The sequence below is a fragment of the Daphnia carinata genome, chromosome 5 (assembly GCF_022539665.2).
Source record: "Daphnia carinata strain CSIRO-1 chromosome 5, CSIRO_AGI_Dcar_HiC_V3, whole genome shotgun sequence".
Classification (NCBI taxonomy): Eukaryota; Metazoa; Arthropoda; class Branchiopoda; order Diplostraca; family Daphniidae; genus Daphnia; species Daphnia carinata.
Genome location: NC_081335.1, coordinates 9,306,008 through 9,326,202, shown reverse-complemented (window position 1 = coordinate 9,326,202; position 20,195 = coordinate 9,306,008). Strand labels below are relative to the sequence as shown.

General features: G+C 40.3%; 5 non-coding genes and 2 pseudogenes across 5 annotated transcripts; 1 reads left to right on the top strand and 6 right to left on the bottom strand.

The window, feature by feature from the left end:
- Positions 1-4,929: 4,929 nt before the first annotated feature.
- Positions 4,930-5,093, bottom strand: LOC130685793 (U1 spliceosomal RNA). Its single transcript, XR_008999681.1, has one exon. It is a non-coding gene; the product is annotated as a U1 spliceosomal RNA (small nuclear RNA).
- Positions 5,094-5,733: 640 nt separating this feature from the next.
- LOC130685794 (U2 spliceosomal RNA) lies at positions 5,734-5,927 on the bottom strand. Its single transcript, XR_008999682.1, has one exon. It is a non-coding gene; the product is annotated as a U2 spliceosomal RNA (small nuclear RNA).
- An 844-nt stretch (positions 5,928-6,771) lies between these two features.
- LOC130685776 (small nucleolar RNA U3) lies at positions 6,772-6,994 on the bottom strand. Its single transcript, XR_008999667.1, has one exon. It is a non-coding gene; the product is annotated as a small nucleolar RNA U3 (small nucleolar RNA).
- Positions 6,995-12,459: 5,465 nt separating this feature from the next.
- LOC130685791 (U5 spliceosomal RNA) lies at positions 12,460-12,582 on the bottom strand. The gene has a single exon (XR_008999679.1). It is a non-coding gene; the product is annotated as a U5 spliceosomal RNA (small nuclear RNA).
- Positions 12,583-13,059: 477 nt separating this feature from the next.
- Positions 13,060-13,201, bottom strand: LOC130685782 (U4 spliceosomal RNA). Its single transcript, XR_008999673.1, has one exon. It is a non-coding gene; the product is annotated as a U4 spliceosomal RNA (small nuclear RNA).
- Positions 13,202-16,550: 3,349 nt separating this feature from the next.
- On the bottom strand, positions 16,551-16,690 carry LOC130685775 (U2 spliceosomal RNA; annotated as a pseudogene).
- Positions 16,691-18,181: 1,491 nt separating this feature from the next.
- Positions 18,182-18,294, top strand: LOC130685772 (U2 spliceosomal RNA; annotated as a pseudogene).
- Positions 18,295-20,195: the final 1,901 nt, after the last annotated feature.

Below are 20,195 nucleotides of genomic sequence, written 5' to 3'. Positions count from 1 at the left end.
TGGTACTAATTTCGCTATTTGGTCCTGTTTTTACTGGGAATATGTTTCTTAATTTGAGTCCTATCCAATATTTAAGCAGTTTCCCATTTTCATTCACTGGATCTTTTGTTAAATCTTTTAAAATTGATTTTAAAAATAGGGATTCGTACTTTGTCTTTACATTCAGGAGGCTTAATCCACCTTCTGTAACATTTGGGTAAAGTTCACTTTTGGCAAGTGATTCAAGTTTATGTTGCCAAATAAAAGTGTGTCCCAGCTGCTGTATATTTTCTGTGTAAAATTTGGGTATTGGTAAAATCTTTGCAATATGATAAAATTTTGGGCATATAAAATTATTAAAGAAAGCAACTTTTTGTTGCAGCGTCATTATTCTGTTAAAAGTTCCATGTAAGCTCTGTTTAATTTTGACAGTAAATGAGCACAGTTCTTGTTTATGGTGGATTCGATGTCTTGGTGCCATTCTATTCCCAGCATTTTTATTGAGTCTCTTTCCTCTATCCACGTTAAAAACAAGTTTTTTTCCTTAACCCAACTTCCTAGTTTCATTAAATTGGATTTCTTTTTACTTATTTTTGAGTTGGTTGCTTGTTCAAATTCTTCTATACAAAGTTCTAGATTTTGCAAATCATCAAAATTTTGTATAAAAATAGATACGTCATCCACGAAGGCGTTGACTAGATGCATAGAATTTGCAATAAAAGTTGGCTGAATTTTTATTTTGATGGAAATTAAAAATGGCTCGATAAAAATTATATACAGAAACATTGCTAATGGACAGCCTTGCCTTACCCCTCTTTTCAGTTTAATATTTTTTCCCATTTCCCCGTTTACATACACCTTGCTTGAAGACCTTTCATATAAGGATTTTATATTTCTAATAAATATTTGGCTAAATCCCATTTTTGATAAAATCTCATATAAAAAAGTGCGATCTACCATGTCATATGCTTTTTCGAAATCTAAACTTAAAATTGCCGCTCCTTTTTCTTTTACCTTGTCCCCCTTATATGTGTCCTGCGTTGAAAACCATTCAATAACATTACGGCATGTGGTTAAATTTTGGCTAATGTCCCTGTTGGCTAACCCTCCTGTTTGTTCTTGACTTATTATGTAAGGTAAAACTTTTTTGAGTCTCTAAGTTAAAATTTTTGCTAAAATTTTATAGTCGGAGCATAAAAGGGTAATAGGTCTCCAATTACTTCGGCTTCCTTTTTTGTGCAGTAAAGTTATAATTCCGGTAGTCTGGGTTTCGCTAAGTTCCTCGATATCTAATACATGGTTAAACATTATTGTAATTTCTTCCTTTAACCAAGGCCAAATTTTTCTGTAAAATTCAACAGGCAGTCCGTCTATTCCTGGTGATTTATTTTGTGGCATTGTTTCAATTGCGTTCCATACTTCCTCTTCCCTAATTTTTTTAACTAGATTAAAATTCATATCCTGGCTTATTTTTACAATTTAAATTTTTTAGTATTTCCTGCCTTTTCACTGGGTTGTGGTTATCAAGGGAATATAATCTTTGGTAGGATGAAAAAATTGTTTGGTGTACATCTGGGTTTTTTGTTAATGTTTCATTCTCTTCCAATTCTGTAATTATTCTGCCTTCTCCATTTGTTTTTTCCCTAATTAAATTTGCCACACTAATAGTTTCGTTACCAATAAGGAAATTTAATTTACCTCTAATTTTCTTCCCTTCTTCCTCTTTTATATACATATTTTTTTAAACATTTTTTAAAAAGTAATAATCTTCAAAGTTATTTTGTCCTTGGTCTATCTCGGCTTTTACTTGGTCGAGACATTTCGTATAAAAATTTTTCATTGAGTTCCTTTCTTTCCATTTATTTTTTGAATATTGTGTGCATACTATTTTAAAATTTTTCTTTTTTTCTTTTTCCCACCAGTGTGTTATGCTTCTGTACTCTTGCTTCTTTTGTTTTGCATTTAAAATAAAATTTTCTAAAATATTTTGGAATTCTGGGTCATAAAGTGTACTGGTATTTAATTTCCACAGCCTTTTCTTCTTCTTCTGTTCTTCTATTGTCCCTTCTAGATTTAGCATTACTGCTTGATGGTCACTGAAAGTAAAATTTAAATGCTTACATTCGTGAATATTATCTTTATTTTTACACTGTACATATATTCTGTCAATTCTAGATTTTCCATTGGGACTTATAAAAGTAAAGGCAGTGGTTGTTGGGTATTTGATTCTGTAGGCATCTACCAATTTCAGTCTGTCAACTAGGTTTTTTAATTGATTATTTATTTTCTTTTTTACACCTTCTCTATCCCTTGAGTCAATTATGCTGTTAAAATCTCCTAAAATAATAAGTTTTTCATCACTTGCTTTGGTAAATTTTGGAAGTGTCTGGATAAAAAATTTGTGTCGGTTGGTGGTTGTTTCATTTTGGGTTGGAACATAAATATTGACAACAATAAAATTTTTAAAATGTGCTCTTATTATTCTCACATCTGCTGCCTTTTCTACATTAATTAATTCTAGCTGTTTTCTGTATAATATTATGGTTCCTGATCTTTTGTTTTCAACATTATTGTTGATTATCGCAATAAAATCTGTATGTAGTTCTGGGATTTCGTCGATATTAGTTTCTTGTAAGGCTAAGATGTCAGGCTTGTTTTTTATTATAAATTGGTTTAAAAATTCTTTTTTATTCTTTGATTTAAGACCATTGATATTTAATGTAATTATTCTAACCATATGTTTAATAAAATACAGGGTTTTTTACTATAAAAAAGGGGTAAGGTTTGGCTCTAAGAATTCTGGCTCTTCTTCTTCCATTGCATTTCCTTTGTTTGTGTCTAACTGGTTTTTGGTATAATTTTGAGGTTCCTCTATTCCCCCTGTAAGTAGTCCTACAAATTGAGTTTTATCTGATATCGCCTCACTTTCTTTTGTCGCTTCTGGTTCGTTCTTTGTAATTCTTGTTCTTCATGAGTAGACTGACAAAAATTGTATTCCTTTCTATTACTCTCCATCTCCTCTACAATTTCCATACATGGTTTTTGCATCATGAAGCATAAGTCGTCATCGGTGTCTTGTCTTTCAATACTATTACTTTCTTCATTTTTTTTCCGGGGCCTATGATTTGAGTTCCATTATCTTCCCAAGGAAATCCGCTGGTTCCATTTTTCCTATTTCCTCCGTCTTCCTTATATTCGCATGGAATCTCATTTCTTTTAGTAAACCTTTGGCGACATGTAGTTAAATTTGGTTTTAATTTTTTGAGTTGTCTTCGAGTCCCTGTATTTATAAATTTCGTTTGCCCTTTTACTTCGTTTCTTTCTGATTCCTTTACTTTTCCATAATAGTTTCCTTTTACTTCTTCTTTCGACCCTTTACGCCCTTTTTTTTTTCTGTTGTTTCCATTCAGCTTCTTCTCCAGAATCTGTTCAATCACTTTCACTGTCTTTTCAACATCACTGTGCTCATGTTTTCCGGTATTTTTTATACTTTCGGCATCCTTGACAATTTCTTTTAGCGTCCTAATGGCTAATGTAACTGCAGGACTACTTCCTAAAGCTTGGCTGTAGGTCCTTTTGACTCCATCACAGTTTCTAGCTTCATGTTGATCAGAGTCACATCTGGCACATGTTTTAATCTGCCCTGTATAATTAACTGAAAATCTTATTCCCATAATTGTAATAAATGAAGGTATGTTTTTATGGATCATCATTTCCACACTTAACTTTTCTCTTTTGGTTTTTAATAAATCCAAGTTTGGCTTTTCCCACTCAATCCCCTTAATTTTCCCATATTGTTCGAATGCTGTGTAAATATATTTGAAGTCCATTTCATCCGGGACATACTTAACCTGAATTTTTTTCCACGGGCTTCCAGCAACAATTACAGGGATTTTGTAAATTTTCCCACTTTTTTCATATAATATTCCATTTGCATGTTTTTGTAAAAAATTATCAAAAAGATCTCGGGTTTTAAATTTGGCTACTACTTGCTTGGTATGGTAATGTAAGTCTATTACCGTCAGTTGATCATCAACTATACCCAAACCAACGATGAATTTCAATTTCTAAAGGGACGTATTCGACTTCTTTGAAACCGAAGAAACTTGTTCTTTCTCTCTTTATTTCCATTTTACAAATAGGGTGCTATTATTTTGTGCTAGGGTGAAGATGAATATGTATTTTATTTTGTTTTTATGTTTTTGTGTGTGAACTTAGAGGGAAATATAAATATGAAATATGTTGAAAACAAGTAAGAATGAGTGAAGATGAGGTGAAGATTGATATAAATAGGTTTACTACAGAAGATTGCAAGATTGTAAGAGAGTAAAGAATATAACTTGAGAAAAGGAGAAAACAGAATGCAAGGATATGAAAGAAAACTGATTGAACCAAAAATTTATGCAAAAACTGAGAAAATTAACTAACAAAAGAAGAAGAGACGAATTTATTCTAACAGAGTAATACTATTTTCACTTTTGAAGTGAAAATAATATTATTCAAACAAAAACTAAAGAAAAGAGAAAAAAGAATTTAGATAAGTAGATAGAAACTAAGAAATGAGAAAAATAATTGGAAAAATTTTCAAGTTTATGATATTTTGGGAGCTGTCAAATACACGTCCGGGTGCTGACGAGACCGGGTGAGTTCTACGTGGTATGGCCGTTGACACTTTCGACCGTAAAGGTAACAACGTCTGTTTCGTTGCAAATTGTGTAGTTGCAGTCACCTTAAAAATCCTCTAGCTTAGCGCTTGGGCCTCGTTTACTACATAAAAAAACACTTAGTAATTGTGCATGATCAACTAAATGTTAGAATTTTCCTTGACGATTTCTATACTTAAAGAAATAAAACATTATTAAATCAAATGACATACCTTAACTGACAAATCTGCCTAATGAACAGGATCCCGTGATGTATGGTACACTTGATATTATAGGTTCTGCTTATCAGGGGACGGCGCGAACGCAGTCCCCCACTACCAAAAATAGTACTCCCGAGTTAATCACATTTGGATTAATCGCAAAGGTCAGCCCAGCCGTAGTGCAATGGTAGGGCCTCACTCTGGAGGAACCTCCTTGTTGATCAAGGTTGCCTCTGAGCCAGGTAAGTATGAGTTTAGTGAATACTTGACGATAACTCATAGTTTTTTGGTACCCAAACAATACTGACGAAGCACACTAAACCAAAGAGCTTAACAAAGAGCCATTGCGTATAGAATGGCGCAAAGAATCGAAAGATCCCACTGAGCATAGTTGATTCCATAAAGCTCTTGTTGAAATAATAGGAAATCTACAGCCATTCTTAGGTGAGAAGAAAAATGCTTCCATTTGACGAAAAATTTCTGCGCCCAACAGCAGACGGCGAACGGCACTGTTTAACCCTCGTTAGACGCTCAACTGATGTAAACGACAGATTCAGTAAGACAAATGTTTCATGACAGATTACCGAACAATCAATTCAAATCGAGACAACTTTAACAGTTAGAACTGAAAGGCAGTTTGTCCTTTTTAGATGAACATAACTCGTTGGGCTGCAATTAGTTAACCATGTTTGACACTTAATAAAAGAGGTACAACCATAACACTACAGCAGCCACATGATTGCAGATGCAATATTGACATACTGGGGATGACAAATATGTATGAGATGTAAATATACAGACATTGGTGTTACATCATTAGTTCCAACAAGATGATGCGTGATAAAGATGAGCAGATATACATTTATTTCATTCATAGAGATATCCCTTTTAAAGGGTGAGCCGATCCTGGAAGTACTGCAATACCAGGTCAACTCGTGGCGGGGGCTATGCAAGCACAGCGTTCCCACCGATTTTCAGAAATCAGTTTAATATTCTGGGGTCCATTTGAACCCGTATCAGATATTAAGCTGATAAGAACAGATTTAATGCATTGTATTTTCCATCCAGCTGGGAATAAAGTTATATGCAATGAGGTTTTTACATTTAAATGTAAAGGGAAAAAGTTCGCGAGACGACGTGTCAACGCTACGTTAAAAAACCCTTAAAGAGAAAGTTGCAGAAGACTGATGTCTTCTGTTTCTTCATCTGTACTTCACTCTTTCTACTGTACTGTACTACACATTGATATTAGCCAAAAGGCCGAGAAGCGATAACTGAGATTCAAGTTACTGGGTATTATATGCTATGCTGTTCTCGAAAATCTGACTGATGTACAAAAAAAGCAAACCCCTATCCAAAAACAATGAAATTCATCAATAAAACAGGTTGTTGCTAGAGCACCACCTGGCACTGCTAAAAGCCAATACAACTCATAAGTTTTTATCTTCTATTTTGATAGGAATGCTATATTAGGATGAGTCGTTCAAATATTAAGTTATTTGGGAAACTGTTGAATGCAAGGCACCCTGAATTTAAGTCGATGAACTCCACCTAGTAGAGAGTACTGCAGACTTTAAACTGCCTATTAAACAGACAGAGGAAGGTGTTAGTTAGAAACTTGGTAAAACGTTTTGTACGTAGCTCAAATCCACGGTAGACGAAACGCGGCAATATTTACAACTAAATTAAAGTTACACAGACAGAAAACCTAACAGCATTAAACAATGTTACATGAACCCAATAATGGACGACACCCATCTAAATACTATGCCCCCGAATATGTAAAATTCTCATTAAAAGTGCCCAAGGTTTCATTACTGAAATCTAAACATGGGGTGCATTAGCAATTTCGACATCGATTATGATGTAATGGAGTTCGACGTGTTTACGTATGCCAGTAAATTCATTTCTTTTTGGGTTGTTTAAATACCGCTCTGAAAACGCTAGTTTCCTTCCAGTGTACCACAAGGGAACATCGGAAACGGTCCTCAATAGCTACGAGCAGGAACCACAGAAGTAGTTACACCCGAAACCTGTTTCACTCTCAGAAGCCAGCGTCATTACTCGTCATCGCGGGTTGAATGGAGGATTGTTTCTGGTGGGAAACACGTCAAGATATACTACAGAAATGATCCTGTGAAGTATGATCTTAATGTTGAATTCAGTTGCTAAAGAATAAATAGATTATGCAAAATGAAACAGCATTAACGTATCTATACGAAAGTTGCCGTGGTTTTGCTAGTTAACGAGTTCATTCTAGAAGTGAATCTTGTCAAAAAGCGCTACACAGCGACACTTTGCGTTTTGTTCATTTACCACTATCAACCCGATGGCAAAACAACGACGATATTTATACCACTACGGAAATTAAACGTAGGAGTCTCTTGAAGGGCATCCAATTGCTTTCATCGTGCTCATTTGCAGAAATACATTCGATAGCTGAACACACATATTCCAGCTGGATGTGTGGCACGCATCTGTAATCCTGCTTCTGGGAGGCTTGATAGTGTGGATGACTTGAGACGAGGAGCCCTACTTCGTGATCGTGCATGTTGATCGAGCGTCCGCACTAAGCTCGTCATCAACATGGACCCATCGGAGGAATTTGATGGGTGCAGGTTAGCTAAGGAGGAGCGAAACGGGCCAGGAGGGAAACTTAGCAGCCAAACGTTCCCGTGTCGGGCAGTAGTAGGATCGCGCCCGTGAATGTACGACATGGATTAGCCTCGGCGAAACAGTCAAACCTCTTTCGTTTTTCTTCCTTTTTTTCGATTAGGAAAATTGTTATTTCTATGTGTTTCTTTGAACTTCAGATGTGAAATACTACAACGGCAGTGACCTCCGCCCTTTTGAAAAGGGTTATATATGTGCAAAGCTCATGCGGAATAATTGAAAATTGTTCGAGCGAGCGAAGCTCGCGACGGACAATTGGGATTGTCTTTAAATGAAAGAGAAGACATTTAACTGAGTGTTGACCTTGATTTTATTAGCTTCTTTCTAAGCATGGGTAACCAAAAATTTTTAACGAGGGAATACGCCCCGCTTTTTACACTCAGGCCTTTTTTCTTAGGTGAATTGTGCTAACTTAAACAAATCTTCCTCTTCCTTCACGAAAAATACCACGAGAAGCGCCACGCGTCTGCCACATTCTTGTTTGGTGGTTTCCAGTTCCTTGGTGAAACGATCTGAGATAGAAAGAGAAAAAAGAAAAAAAAATTTTTTTTTTTTTTTTGTTGTTGTTGTTTTTGTTGTTGATTGAGATGGGTGGGGTGGGAGGAAATTTAAGACAGTTAAATGTCTTCTCTTTCATTTAAAGACAATCCCAATTGTCCGTCGCGAGCTTCGCTCGCTCGAACAATTTACAATTGTCTGTAAATTCGTTCGACATTAACTGTGATTTCTTTAAAGCATCTGACACAACCAGCGAATGTTTACATTGAGACGAATACAAAAATAGCGCTCAATCTGACGAAGATTCTTCATCTCCGAGAATGGCAGATCCAAACTGATCTTGTTGAGTCCTTTCACGATGATAGAATCTCGCAAAGGTAGATTCATTCTTCCAATGGTCTTGATTTAGGATGGATTGGATGGTAACACCTGATGCCACGGCTATCGATGCCGCAGCTCCTCTTGTTGAGTGGGCCGAGAAGGTATTGGTGTCCACACCAGCCTCTTTTAGTTGATCCTTTATCCATCGGCTTATGGTCGAGCTGGAAACCGGTCTGTGTGGCCTGGTTGAGCCAATGAAGAGGTATAGGGCGTTTTCGGGGTTCCTCACAGCCTCCGTCATCGTAAGGTAAGCCTTAAGACAGGCTACTGGGCAGATAGCGACGTTCCGACTCCAAGCTGCGATTGAAATTCTCTTTAAGGCACCCGAGTGTTGTGACTTTCTCGGTATTCCCAGTTCAAACGAAGCTTCCGAATGAGAAATAGTAATTGAATTTGCTTGAACCGCTGCTAACTCTCCACAGCGTAACAATGTTGTCAGTGCCAGCAGCGTTACCAGCTTACGCGCTAACATAAGTGGCGAGAGGACTCTAGCTTCTGTGGCTTTAAAATGGTCTAACACCAATGCCGGTGTAGGTATCCCAGGTGTAGGTATATTTCGGACGTGGCGGCCGTCTGTTATACATTCCTTTAAGCAAACAGGTTACTAGAGGGTGTTTGCCCACCTCCGACAAGCCGGATGGGGCTACCTTTAGAGTAGACGACAGCATCGAACGATAAATGTTGATCGAGCTGTAACTCTTACCCGTTTTGAAAGAATCCGTCAGGAACTTAAGTACTTCGACTACGCCAACCGACAAGGGATCAACATCCCCTCGATGGCACCAATCACGCCATGCAGACCAGGCCGACTGGTATGCAGCGTGTGAATTGCTCCTTGTTGCAGCCAAGAGAAGTTCAACAACTTCTGACGGAAAACCCTGGGCTCCGAGGCAATTCCGGAGAGTTTCCAAACGATTAGCCGCATCGAGTCGTTCTGTGTCAACGGATGGCATTCCCCCAACGGTGACGTCAACAGGTAGCTGCTGGGCTTCAAAAGTCTCGGGATCTCTGTTACCAGCTCCAGCAGGGTAGGAAACCAGGGCTGGCTCGGCCAATACGGGGTAATCAGCACCACTGAAGCTTGGTCCTTGATTAACTTCGAGATGCACATAGGGATCAGCCCGAACGGCGGAAAGGCATATCCTTCTAGGCTCCGCCAGTTCAACGAAAATGCGTCTGTCTTCCAGGCATTCTGTTGCGGAAACCAACTCACAAATGCGGGTAGTTGGTGGTTCCAGTCGCTGGCAAATAGATCGACCTCCGTGTTCCATATTAATTGGATCGATTCGAAAGCCCTTGTTGACAGCTTCCAGTCTCCAGCCTCCATCTGTCTCCTGGATTCTATATCTGCTAAAACATTAGCTGTGCCAGGAACAAAAGTTGCGTATACCTCCAATTGTCTTGTTTCACACCAAGTGGCGATACTCAGAGCTACTGAGCATAACGCGGCCGACTTGCAGCCTCCCAACCGGTTAATGTAGCTAACCGCTGAAGTATTGTCCAACCTTAGTTCCACCCCGCTTGCTCGGCTTGAAGCCGTAAAGCATTCTAAACCTTTCAGAGCGGCCAAAAGTTCCAACTCGTTTATATGAGAGTCACTTTCCCTCATCGTCCATGGGCCGCCCGTCTTGACATCCTCACACACCGCTCCCCATCCAGATTTGGAAGCATCGGAAAAAATGATAAGGGAGGGGCTGGCCTGTGATATTGGTTTTCCTTCAGAAAATCTTGCCTGCCGATACCACCAACCCAAATCTTCTTTAGCTTCCGGAGTAAGGGATACTTGGCAATGTAGATTTCTTTTGACCTTCTTTAAATTCCAATTGTATAGCGCCTGAATGTTTCTGTAGTGGGCTTGGGCGAAACAAACCGCTGGCGTTGCCTAGTTAAAGTTTCCAAGCAGAGTTGCAATTTCCCTTAACGAAACTTGCCCCGACCTACGCGCTTTCTTACAAAGACCTTTAATGTCTTCAATTTTCTTTTCTGTCAGTGAGAATGTCATAGGGATGGAACTAATGTTCAAACCTATGTACTCAATAGATTGCCCGGGTTTTTCTATAGAGTTCTTCCCACTTATAACAAATCCTAAGGATTCTAACAGTGCCCTTACTGTCTTAACTCCTTCCTTTGCTCCTTCCTCCGACGAATTCAGTATCAAAATGTCGTCTAAGTATATGACCACTCTAATTCCCGCCCGTCTAAGATATGCAACCGCGCGTTTCAGCAATTTTGTAAAGGCTCGGGGTGCGGAGGCCAACCCAAAGGGCATGCTAATATATTCGAAAAATTTTCCTTCCCATTTAAAACACAAAAATTTTCTAAAGTCTGAATGAATGGGAACGGTTGGGTACGCGTCCTTAAGGTCAAGTTTTGCAAACCAGTCCCCCTTTCTGACAATGTGGCGTAGAGAATGAATCCCTTCCATTTTAAAATGCCGCGAAATTAGATATTTGTTTAGTTTCTTTAAGTTAATGGTAGGGCGAAAACCCCCCATTTTCTTTGGAATTAAAAACAGCCCACTAACGAAGCCCGGATTGTTTGTTTCTACGATTGCCCCTTTTTGAACTAGGTTATGCACCTCCAAAGTACATAACTTCCATTGTGAAAATTTTGATACTGAATTTTCTGGTATAGAGCTTTGGATGGGTTCAGACAGAAATTCCAACTTAAGTCCCAAAGAGATTGATTGCAAGACCCATGGGTCCCTTGTAACCCTTAACCAGGCATCCAAAAAACGAGCAACTTGCCCACCAAAGGCCCCTGGAAAAGCTAAATGACAAATCTCATACCGCTCAGACGGGTGATACTCGGGGCGGATGTTTGACGGGGGTTGCGCTGCTCTGCTCGATGAGGCTCCCTCGTTTATCCTGTTGGGACGACGTGTGGTCGATGATCCTATTGGGCTGATCTCATTTAGTGCGGCTTGCGCCTTGGCCTCCGTAACCAACTGTTCCATGAACTTGGTCCCGAACAAATTCTTTCCACCACTTGGCATTTTCTTCTGATCCAACAGGCTGACGAACTCTGGATAAAACTGTGAGAGTATATTAAGGCGGCGGGAGTAAAACACTTCTCCGTACAACGCGCCCCACAGCTTCATCGCCGTACGAATCGCTTTGGCATCTTCTCGTGTCTTCTTCTTTTGGTGGCTGCGTTTAAAAAGAAAAATAAGAGGTTTGGCGAGGTCTAAAATTTTAAAGAAAAGTTTCCGGCCCGCTCTCTCAGTTGAGTCGATGTTAGCCTTTGAAGCTTGTGAACGCCTGGCCGCTTTCAGTCTCAAGTAGAGGGATTCGTCCAGAACAGGATTTTCTAGCAAGTCTTGTCTCCCTCTTAATTTTGGCCTGTATGCTTCTCTTGCCACCTTTGCGTCTTGCGATGAAGAGTTTGCCACTATCCATCTTGCCACTGAAGTCGATTTAGCTGAAGACAGCGAAAATTTCTTGGTACGGTCTCTGCCTTTTTCTGAACTAGATGATGTACTATTTGACGAACTTGAAGATGAATTAGAATTTGAAGATGATTCGCTGGAGGAGCTACTGTCCGACAACATCCTTTCGCTGGAGCTAAAAAAGGTCTGAGTGTAAAAAGGGGGACGTATTCCCTCGTTAAAATTTTTTTGTTACCCCTGCTTAAAAGTAGCTAATAAACCAAGGTCAACACCACAGTTAATGTCGAAAATTTACAGACAATAATCTGAATACTAGATATTGAATGCCGTTTGAAGTTTTTTTTTTTTTTTTTTTTTTTTTGAAGTTTTTCGCTTTCAATTCACTTCTTCGGATGGAACAGCGAATTGTGTGAATGTGAGTTCGATTTGAAATGTAGAATGTTTGAATTTGCGGCCATCGGGCGCTTCGCGCCCTCGGCCGCGTTTTCAATTGCTATTGTGGATAGTACCGTGCTTCACTTTACATTTACGTGAATTTGCGGCCATCGGGCGCTTCGCGCCCTCGGCCCCGTTTGCAATTAGACACCTCAATATTCTTTTATCGATTTTCATCCGAAATTTGCACCCAAGCTACTCCCTAGGTTACGTACAAGAATTTATTTGTGTTTTATTGGGGTGCCCAGTCTAAAGACCAGGCGATCGAAAAATAAGTCATATAGACTCATCAATGCTCCCACTCACGGAAATCTTTAGTAAAAGGCAAAAGATTTACCCGGGTATTGATTAGAAACCAGAGTGAATATCAACTGAAAGTAGTTGGTATTTATTGATTTCACAACTTCAAACCACTTTGGTAAAGTAACAATGGTAAACCCAAAAAATTCAGCCATAAAGCAACTGCTGGTTTCTGTTAGATTTGAAACAGTGAGTAAAACAGACGATGCTGTGTAAAGCTCATGTAGACATCATTTTTTCGTTAGATTGTGCACTAAATTAATTCTGGTTAGATGAAACATAAACGAAGTCTAGGGCAAACGAAATCGGTAAGCTGAATTGGGTAAGGAAACGAAGGACAAGTCTTCTGCTAGTTCTTAAACCTTTGTATTGAACTCTTTCGCTTAGTTGAACAAAACGCGATTCGTTCAGTAATTCTACAAGTTTTTCGGCCTTCGATATCCATGGGAACGAGTAACTAATCGCTTGCTAAATGCTAGAACCTAGCAGACAATGCCCATCACTAACGGAAAACTATGTTAACGTTCATTAAGGGAATCTGCTCCTGATGGAGCTAACAAAAATTGCCGACGACGAAGATTATTTCACTCCTTCGTGGCGGGGTATTGGTTAAAGTTTTCAACTAGCAATAATCACATCTCGGTAGACCCTCATTGATTATGATATTGCCACTGCGCAAAGCTAAATTGTACATGAGAGGGCTCTACTACTTGAACCTTTCTCTCGCCAATTCTGCACGGACGTTGATATCAAGAAAACCAAGAGAGGTGCTGCTTTTCATTGAAATCAAACAGTTCGCTGCCCTCATTTTTACATTCACATACCTACAAAGATAATAGTTCACTTTACAAATATTTCACCTATGACCACACCACGCCATGGACTGGTAAAATTCATTTAAAGTGTGCATATTACGGTGCATTTCGCCAAATCAAATGAACGTGCAGGAATTGATTCAATTTGGAGTACAATTCCATTGAACCCGTCCCCGTTAACTTGACAATAAAATCGATAAAATTCACATTAATACCGATCAAAACATTTCCAATTACTATGAAACAGTGTTTTACCTTCTTTTTTTTTTTTTTTTTTTTGTAAAAAAACCTTTTATTAACAATTAATTTTCATGGCAATACAGCATTTTACAACAAACAAAAACAAAATACAAAACATGAAAAGGGTTCTTGGATGTAGACGATGGAAGGGAGCAGAGATAAATAAACAAAATTTGGCAATGTCGGGTTAGGAATCTTAATAAACAAACAAAAACAAAATACAAAACATAAAAAAGGGTTCTTGGATGCAGACGATTTAAGGGAGCAGAGATAAATAAACAAAATTTGGCAATGCCGGGTTAGGAATCTTAATAAACAAACAAAAACAAACAAATGCAAAGAATTTTGAGTTGGGCTAATTACAAAAAAAAATACAAAGATAAACAAATACGAACAAATTGGAAACATGAAAATCTATACAAAAACAACGAATATCAGCATAACAATAACTAAAAAGGGTGTCAAGGTTTTTTCCGGGAAGGATTAAGGGCTTTCCATAAGCTCTCTACTTCTTCTTGACGAGGAGTGCGGTGGTGAAGTCTTGATTTCCAGGTGATGAAGATGTAAGCAGCCAGAAGAGTAAATGTTAGCCGGAGATTACCAATAGGCCCAAAATGGCCACGAATCAAGTCCTCGTTTGATGACCTGCAGCCCATTTGACGCATAGTTCCCTCCAACCAGCTCCAAACGATGAGGCGTGAAGGACACTGGAACGTCAGATGCTCATCGGTTTATGGATGTTGAAGGCAGATAGGGCATGTAGCATCCTTGGTGGGATCTAACCGATGGCATCTGGTCCTGGTAGGGAGAAGTCGCTGGTTGAAGAGGAACATTGTTTCTCGGATGTTGCTTGGCAGGGCTGCAGTCTCCTTCCAGATTCGTGGCCAATCCAGGTTAGGCCTCAGGATCTCCAGCTTTCCCTGTGTAGTTACCTCCAGGATCCAATGGTTATATGTTTTCCTGTGAACCATTGGATTCCCTTGCACCAGGATGGAAGCGGCGAACAGTTGTTTAATCTGATGCAGGGGTTCCTGAAGGTAGTTGGGCCTCTTCATGACTGCTACAGGTGCGGTGTTGTTCTTGTAGATGGGAAGTAAGGTGCGGAGAGGGAAGGACATCCAATAACGAAGTAGAGAGCTTTCTGGACTACTGGGGCCTACAAGGATTCTATACGTGGGACAGAGGAAAAGTGAACGGTAAAAGAGGTGTGTGTTGACCATTCCCAGTCCCCCTTGGCTCACAGAACGATATATTACAGTTTTGTTCGGCCTTTCTACTTTTCCCATCCATAGGAATTTCATAACAGCCTTTAAAATCTGGTCAGACATATTTTGATTAAATGGTAATACCTGTGCAATAAACACAGTTCCGGAGAGAGCCTTCGACTTGAGAAAAATTACTCTCTGGTAGAGATTGAAACGTCGACAGGCATTCTCTCGCAGGATACCATTTAGAGAGCCGAATGCATCACTCCAAACCCTATTAGCTGTCTCAACTATGGAATGGGAGAACTTAATTCCTAAGACGGACAATGTTGGTGCTGATACAAGCCACTCAAGAGGCCAAGTGGACCTAGAGCTCCAATTCCCAAGTCCAAGGGCTTTCGTTTTCTCTTTATTCATCCTTGCCTTTGTCCACTGACAGAACAAGTCAATGACTTGTCCTGCCCTGGTAAAATCTTCGTCACAAGAAATGAAAATGGTGACGTCATCAACAAAGGCTCTGACAGTGAGTTTTTCATTAAATAATGATATGCCCTTGAGAACATGAGATAAACGCACTAGGAAAGGCTCAACGTATAGTACAAAAAGATGGACAGATAGGGGGCATCCCTGGCGAATCGATTGAATGTCAGAAATCACCCCAGCCACCTCCGATCCGTTGAGGATTGACATTCCTGTTACAGAGTACATCGTCTGCAACCAACGGACGAAAGTGGTGGGATAGCCCATGACATCCAGAATTCTCCAGAGGACTTCCCTGTTAACCAGGTCGTAGGCCTTTTCAAAGTCGACTCCAACAATGGCAGCGCCCATACCCCGAATCGGAAAGTTGGAAGAGTCATGGCATCCCCGGTCATCAACGTATTGAATGACATCTCTGTAAAGTACTAAATTATCGAAAATCAATCTACCAGGTACCCCACCTTTTTGGTGAGGCCCTATGGTAGATGACAGCGTCTGCTTCAAACGTCTCGCTAAGACAGATGCCATGACTTTGTAGTCACAGTTCAAAGGAGAAATTGGCCGAAAATTAGAAACCCCGCAAAGTCCAGACGTCTTGGGTATTAGCCTAATCGCCGCTTGTCCCTGCGAAGACGTCAGAGTTTTCCTTTCCAGAATATGATTAAACATAGCCAAGAAATGGGGTGCGATCTCGTCCCAATATTCTACATAAAACTCGTAAGGAATGCCATCGGTGCCAGGGGACTTGTTTGATTTCATGGCTTTCAGGCCAGATGTAATCTCTAGCAGGGAAATTGGTGCTATCAAGTTTGGGGATGGTTTCAAGCAATCTCTTACTCCCTCTAAAAAATCATTCCCTGCCAGTATGTCAGGAGAAGGTTGATTTTTAAAAATTTTTGTGAAATGGGAAACGATTTCTGCTGAAATATCCTCTTTGGTCGATAAACAAGTGCCATTAGGGGCAATGATCTTCTCAATGCGACATTTGCGGTAGTTAATTCTAGCTCTATTAACATGGAAGATATTACTACATCTTGGCCCTCAAAGCAGCGGGAACGAATCCCATACTCTTTGAGTGTGCTCTCCTCCCAAGAGTTTGAGAATTTCCTCAACTGGTGAAAGGCAACCCAATCAAAGGTATTTGCTTCGGCCATCTCCTGAATGCAAGTCTGGTAGAAAAACTTGGTTTCTCTAACCATTCGAGCTCTTTGCCTAGAATAATCTACCGAAATGCGCTTGATACCCGGTTTCAGGACACTCTCCCACCAAGACCATCGGGCCAAGATAACTTGAAAAGGTTTCAGGCAATCCACAACACCACTTGGTCGAAAAATCAATCAATCTTAAATACTGGGGTCCATTTGAACCCGTATCAGATATTAAGCTGATAAGAACAGATTTTATGCATTGTATTTTCCAATGGACTAGGAATAAATTTATATACAATGTTATTTTTACATTTTTATGTAAAGGGAAAAAGTTCGCGAGACGCGAGACGCTACGTTAAAAAACCCCTAAAGAGAAAGTTGCAGAAGACTGATGTCTTCTGTTTCTTCATCTTCTTCAGGTAGTGGATCGCTTTCTTCTGTTTGGTATGCCAAGTGTTTGGCTATTATCCTGTTAGTTCCTTGTATAGCTAAGAGCTTGCTCTTCCTCTTCAGGTTGTTCCACCGTCTTCCAGGAATGCTGAGGGCTAGGGATATTGCGTCGTTGGTCGGTAGCCAAGACCCGAGTGAGCCAACGACTAGAGGGAGTACTGATCCGAGGTGTTTGTACTTCTCTATCTTCTTATCACTCGCCTTCTCTAACCCTTCTGCGCTGCTTAGAGGCACCGTTCCGTCAATGATAATGGCAGGATTCGTCGAGGTAACTACTATGTCCGGTCGCATTCCAGTGGAGTCAACTGCTCGATTTACAGAGACGGAGTGGCCGTGTGCCTCCGCCTCTGCCACCATAAGATCTAGAATAGAATTGTGTCGATTAATTGACAGAGCTGAGTTGACTTGGCAACAGCAGACGACATGGTCTGTTGTTTCCAATTTGCCACAACCAAGACGACACGTCTTGACTGTGGACTTAGATCCTGGACACCCTCTGACTGGTAGTCTTCCGAGTCTGGCTTGGTGGAGGTAATGCCATTCTTGAAATGTTAGGGGTGTTCTGCAGGAGAGTTGTAACTACTTCTGTGGTTCCTACTCGTAGCTATTGAGGACCGTTTCCGATGTTCCCTTGTGGTACACTGGAAGGAAATTAGCGTTTTCAGAGCGGTATTTAAACAACCCAAAAAGAAATGAATTTACTGGCATACGTAAACCCGTCGAACTCTATTACATCATAATCGATGTCGAAATTGCTAATGCACCCATGTTTAGATTTCAGTAATGAAACCTTGGGCACTTTTAATGAGAATTTTACACATTTGGGGGCATAGTATTTAGATGGGTTTCGTCCATTATTGGGTTCATGTAACATTGTTTAATGCTGTTAGGTTTTCTGTCTGTGTAACTTTAATTTAGTTGTAAATATTGCTGCGTTTCGTCTACCGTGGATTTGAGTTACGTACAAAACGTTTTACCAAGTTTCTAACTAACACCTTCCTCTGTCTGTTTAATAGGCAGTTTAAAGTCTGCAGTACTCTCTACTAGGTGGAGTTCATCGACTTAAATTCAGGGTGCTTGCATTCAACAGCTTCCCAAATAACTTAATATTTGAACGACTCATCCTAATATAGCATTCCTATCAAAATAGAAGATAAAAACTTATGAGTTGTATTGGCTTTTAGCAGTGCCAGGTGGTGCTCTAGCAACAACCTGTTTTCTTGATGAGTTTCATTGTTTTTGGATAGGGGTTTGCTTTTTTTGTACATCAGTCAGATTTTCGAGAACAGCATAGCATATAATACCCAGTAACTTGAATCTCAGTTATCGCTTCTCGGCCTTTTGGCTAATATCAAAGTGTAGTATCTGTTCTTATCAGCTTAATATCTGATACGCTTAATTAATCGTCAGCGTAATATCTGATACGGGTTCAACTGAACTCCGGGTATCATAGACTGATTAATTTTCGACCAAGTGGTGCTGCTGATTGTCTGAAACCTTTTCGGGCAATCTTGGCCTACTTCCTCACTAACATTTCCTCTTCTCTCAATTCTTGACAGCTGGGTAATCGCTTACGTCGGCAGCTGGCGAGAAGGTGTGGTTTGGCGTAAACTACGCGGCGTCAATTGACGTCGGTCTTCCGGTATCCAATCCGGCCGTCAGCTCCCATCTCGTTTTTCATATTCCCCTCACGTGCGTCACGGTTAGGCCCCCAAACTAACAAGTTCACAAATTGGCTCTAGAGTAAACTGTATAAATTTGTACTTGTAAAAGTAATAGTAAATGTAGATTTATCACTTGAACTTACTTTTGAATACCTTTAAAGAATAATTTTGTGTCTGTTTTGAAACTCCAAATTGTCCTTACCGTAAATTCAACCAAATAACTTTTGTCTCACTCGCTTACAAAAACTGTCAAAAAATAACAATGTTACGACCATAATGACTGAGTCGTCAACAGAGTTGTTTTTCTACAACGTCGTAGATGGTTTTCTCAAGCTTCCCTTTCCTGTACCTTCCATTCTAAAGTGCTCTCTCTGCCCAAGTGGAAGATATGGTTCAAAGACCCATATTAAAAATGCCGTCGATCACTTAAAATCAAAGCATGGTCTGACCGTCATCACTAACTTTTATTGCCAATCGTGCAATCATATTTGTGAAGAACGAGTCAGAGCCAAAAGACACCACGCGGTGTGCGACGAAGCATGTAGCGTAGATAGTAGTAGCGATGAAAGCATTTCCATAGAGCAATCAGAAATTGCAGGGGAGGATCTCATCCTTCCCTATCCTTGTGGAAACTGTAGATGTCCACTTTGCCGTTGGTCTACAACGGCCCGGGGAACAGTGGCAGCGCAATCTATCGAACACCACGTAGCGCGCGAACACGGTTTGTCCACTAAAAGGAAATGGAAATGCAGAGCGTGCAACGTCATACTACACGGTCATGCCATGAGAGAGTACTTTAAAATCCATAGTTCCCAACAACCAACCACCCCCACCTCACCCACAGCCTCTAGCACCCCATTTCCAACTGCCCATTCACCAAACGTAACAGAGTCACCCGTCCTTGCTCACCTCGCCAACCCATCACCTCACGTCCATAGTCAAGAACCCAATCTGGATACCCCACCAGAATTGCGCGTCCAAACACCCAATCCGAACGCAACACCCTCTAGTTCCCCTGCTTTAACCCCTAACTCTAGTACAAACACCTCCTTCTCTTCCCCTTTATCATCAACGAGCCAACTTGTGAACTCACCAGCCACCGTCGACATAGTGGGAACAGAAGACGAGTTTAGGGGGTTGTGGGCATCGAAGATAGAATTGTGCACCACTTTAGAGGGTCTTGATTCCCTTCTCAACGAATGCACAACGGAGTGGCTGAGACTGGCAACGAATCCAGAAGACACGATTCCAGCTCCGAGAAGACCAAGAGCTTCAACAGAGAGAACAAGAAGTAAGCGTAATCAAAACCGACAACAACAGAAAATCAGGCGCTCAGGAAAAAAGGAAGCAGCAAAAAAGGGCAAACTGCAACGTCTCTACTCGCTTTACCCTCGCAAAGCCGTCAGAAAGATATTAGAGGAGCAAACCATTGGCTACACGGGAACCAAGGATTCGGCTGCCGCATTCCTCAAATCAACGTACTCGCAAAAACCACCACCAACTGAACAGATCAACTTCGCCAAGACTCACTTCGATGAATGCAAATGGCAAAACCCGACTCAAGAGGAACTCGAAATTCTTTCCTCGCCCCCTAGTCCAGAGGAAATCAAGCTCAAACTCGGTAAAGCTTGCAACACAGCGCCTGGAGGAGATGGCCTGGAATACAGACACCTAC